Source organism: Gossypium hirsutum, chromosome D06 (genome assembly GCF_007990345.1).
Source record: "Gossypium hirsutum isolate 1008001.06 chromosome D06, Gossypium_hirsutum_v2.1, whole genome shotgun sequence".
Classification (NCBI taxonomy): domain Eukaryota; kingdom Viridiplantae; phylum Streptophyta; class Magnoliopsida; order Malvales; family Malvaceae; genus Gossypium; species Gossypium hirsutum.
The window spans coordinates 6340244-6344941 of NC_053442.1; positions in this window are offsets into that span (position 1 = coordinate 6340244).

A 4698-nucleotide genomic window follows, 5' to 3' on the forward strand; every position below is an offset into this window, starting at 1 on the left:
TGTGATAAGTGTCATTCAAAATCCTCTCTCGTCTCAAATGTATGGTAACTAAGGCTCCCTCTTCAAACTCCTTAACCCGATGATGTAGCTTAGCAGCATTAGCATAATTCTCATTGCTTGCTTTCATGGCAGCCATCAGCCCTTGATGAACTTCTCTTAAATGATCGGCAAAGCTTCTCCATCATCACTCACCCTAGTTCCAAGTGGGAAAAGAACCAAGTCAAGTACATGTTGAGGTTTGAGTATGTAGGCCGCTTTAGAAGGTATCTTCTTAATTGTTCTATTCACGGAGTTGTATGTGAACTCAAAACTCTTCATATGATTTCCGACAAGACACCTAAGCATATTTTTCAAACTTCGATTAACAACCTTCGTTTGCCCATCTGTTTGTAAATGAAAAGTGTTGGAATTATTGACGAACCTCTTATAAAATGAAGTCAACCCATGAATGCTTCGAACATCTTTAAAATTTTATGGTCCATGCCATTCTCTGATGGACATACCTTCTTCAAATATGGTTTTATGCCCTTAGCAAAGACCAAAAAAAAAAAAAACCCAAAACATGACTTCTTCACACAAAAAAGTACAGTTCTTCAAATTCATATAAAGCTCTTTTTTCAACACCTGCAAAACTTGTTGCAAGTGAGATAGGTATTCTTCCTTGCTTTTACTATAAATCATTATGTCATCGAAATAAAAAACAACAAAAGGAATTCAAAATTTTCTTAAATACCTCATTCATGACCCACGTAAATGTGTTTGGTGCGTTTGAAAGGCCAAAGGGCATCACTAACCAATCATAAAGATCGCCAGGAGTCGTGAATGTTGTCTTCCATTCATCTCAACCTCTCAATCTGATTTGGTGGTACCAGCCCTTCAAATCAATCTTTGAGAACACCTTAGAACAAGTCGTAACATTAGTTTCACGAGCCTTACATTTCACCAAGAAATTAAACTCATTAAGATAGGAACTCTAGCTAGCATGATGGTTTTTAGCCTTTTTTTTCCAAACTAAAAAATTCCAATACTTGATGTTTTAAGGCTAAGAAACTAATAATGGTAAGCATGGGGAAATAGAAAGTTCACTAGAAAAATTTCAAAAAAAAAAAGAGAAAATAGTGGAAAATATCTCTACATTGCAAATCTGCAGTGGGCTCGAACATTACAGGTATATCTACAACAACTTCCTCTGTCATTCTTAAACCAACTCCGGAAGTGGTGGAGTGACAGTGGTCGGTTAAAGCTCAAGTAAGGCATATCCTCTTTTTATCAAAATGTTGAGTGGTGTAGAGATGGTGGAACTAAGGACGGGGTCTTTGCTACAATTGTGATGAGCCCTACTCGTTTGGACACCAGTGTAAGAAGTTATGTTGGTTGGAAGTAGAAGATCATGATGACTGTATGTCAAATCAAAGCGAGGATAGGGAACCTGTAATCTCCTTACATGCGATAACGAGTCAGCAAGGTGCTCGGACTATGTAATTACGTATTGTAAAGCAGGGACACCTAATATTAAGATTAGTAGATTTGGGAAGCACCCATAATTTCATTAGTATTACAGCAGCCCAACCCCTAGGATTGTCAATCCAAACTCAAATTGGGTTGAGTGTAGCAGTTGACAATAGAGAAAAGGATTTCATTAAGGGAATATATCAAGAGGTACCATTTAAAGTCTATAATAATACTTTTGTTACTAACTTTTTTGTGTTATTCCTTTGGATGGCTTTGCTGTTGCAAAGGAATTAATGGCCTCAAACATTAGGATCGATCGCATGAGATTTTATATATCTCACTATGAGCTTTTCATTGGGAGAAACAACTATCACTCTGCAAGGTATCAAAAGTCTAATAGGGTTCGAATTCACCTAATAGCAGCATCGAAATTGCACCATGAGTTGGATACATTATTAAATGAGTTTAGTGATTTGTTTCAAGAGCCATCAGGTCTAACTCCTCTTCGAAATTGTGATCATTGAATCTAATTGCGACCGGGGTCCCAATTTGTGGCGGTCTGACCTTGCACGTATCTACATCTTCAAAAGACGAAATAGAGAAGCATTGTGAACATGACAGTGCATAGCGCTCCAACAAGGAATTATTCGACCTCGCATATCACTCTTTTCCTCACCCCTATGTTGCTAGTTTGCAAGCATGATGGTACATGGCGCTTTTGTGTTGAATATAGAGAGCTTAACTCTAAAACGATTTAGGATAAATTCTTTCTACTAGTGGTAGATGATTATTGGATGAGCTACATGAGGCCAAAAACTTCACTAAATTAGACCTACAATTTGAATACCATCAAGTTTGCATGGATATAACTAGCATTGAGAAGACGGCCTTCTGAACTTATCATGGCCGCTTCGAATTTCTAGTGATGTCATTTGGGTTGACCAATGCACCGCCAACCTTTCAGGTCTTTATGAATGAGGTACTCCCTGAACTCTTGCGCCAATTTGTTCACGTCTTCTTCAATGATATTTTAATTTATAAGAAATGGGATGGGCATTTGAACCAGATCAGAATAGTATTTGAATTATTGTGCCTCACCGTCTTTGTTTGAAGAAATCAAAATGCTCCTTTGGGGAATCCCAAGTAGCATATCTTGGCCATGCTGTGTTTGCAGCAAGAGTATTAGTTGACACAAGCAAGATTCAAGCCATTCTAGATTGGCTTCAGTTGCAATCCGTAACAACTCTTAAGGGGATTCTTGGGGTTGGTGGGATACTACCGCAAATTTATTCGTATGGACAAATTGTAGCCCCTTTGGTTCATGCTCAAAAGAAGTTCCTCCCTATTGACCAATGAGGCATTGGCTTCTTTCAATGCTCCAAGAATATTGGGCTTTGGGTTTTTCTATTTGATAAAAGACCCATTGAATGTGGAATTTTTTGTTGGGCTATTTTAAGCAGGTAGACATATCATTTATGAATAAAGTGGTATGCATTCTTGAAACAGTTGCTTTTAACTCAATCAAGTCACTGGTTGGCTCAGTGGTAAAGACTAACTTTCCAAGTTTGAAGATACTTAGAGTAATATAAAATAAAAGTAATACCAACAGATATATATATTTGCAAAATACTACTATGCATAGGATATTTAAACTAGATCATCCTTCTTGAACAACCATTGCACTATCTTTACAGGTATGGACTTATAATGTGACCAATGCTGAAAAAAAGGCATTGCACACCATTATCAATTTTCTTTCAGGAAATACTGCCAAGATTATCTCCTCAACTTGGAGTGGAGTTTGTCCAAAAGAAGATAGCGGCTACCTTTAAACAGTAAGAGGTCTCTGTAACCTTTTTTTTTTGTTATAGTGATGGATGCCAAAGTTTATGTACATCTGCACGACGACCATTTTGATATACATCATGTCGTTTTACTAACTTTGACTTGGTCCAATCTAGTTTGTCATTACTCACATTGTGTTACTCTTTTCATTTATTTTATACTAATAATTCCATGCAAACAAAAGTAGCTACTTTAACATCTGGAAAGTGATCAAATTGAATGCAAAAAAATATTGCATCAATCATGGTTCTTTAATGTCGTACTCATTCTATTTTTTTACAACTTTTGACTAACTCATTGTTTGCAAAGGCCCCATGCTGTTGAACTCCTTGCTTTTTCTGTGGTGCATGATTCCAGTTTGTCCTTCTTTCATATATCTTGGTCTCGTGGGGTACCGGTAGAGGCTGATTTCCATTCACCAAAGGGAAAAAAGAAAACGAAAAGGATTGTACAAAAGACGAAGAGTTCTAGCCACTCGAAGCTTTCGTCGGTGATTGAACTATTGGTATTGTCATTATACACGACTTTACTAAATGCCACCTCTTAAAGATGATTGTTTAAACCAATCGAGCTAAGGTTCGGTTTCGGTTCTGCAAATTGGTTTCGTTTGTCATCTTTTCCTTTTTTTCTTGTGCCTTATTTTATTGTTTAAAGAAAGTAGCTTAAAATGAATTGGATATTACTTGAAAGTAGGATACCATTCATGCAAGTGACTTTGATTGAGAACCTACTTGACTGATTCCATTGCCCCACTTTGAATCCTTTTGTATCAATAGGACCTTCCAAGTTGAAAAGCTTCTATTATAATGCCAATACTGTGTCCTTTCTTAACAATCATTCTAGCCATATATTTAAATTGGGGCTCGAAGCTTCTTCACAGGTGGCCTTACGTTCGTTCCATAAACCAGACAGTCATGACCTATCATCTACATCTTCAGGGGACCATATATAATGTCTTAAAAACAAATACTATACATGAAAATAAATGAATACGACATCGATATGCAGAGTACCGGATTTAATAATATGTCGTGCACGGTATCATCTCTCATTTCATTCTAAAAGAAGCCAACAAATAAAGGTTTTCTTCCCTCACTTGTGTTTCTTCTAACAGGACAAAGTTCTTCTCTGCTTTATATCACTTTTTTCATATTTCTATAAGCAATTCTAAAAGCCTTTGGGTCATTCATTTGTTACAAATTTTTTAAGGTTAAAAAAATTTTGTAGATATAATTAATATCTTACCTTTTTGCACCATGATAAGTTTATGATGAAAGGTCAATTCTATACCCCTATTGTTTAACATTTATTTTCATCTTTTTAAAGATTCATTTGTTTTTATTATAAAAGAAATGCAACCATGCATGGGTTTTAAAGTTAAAATAACCAATTATTTTACAT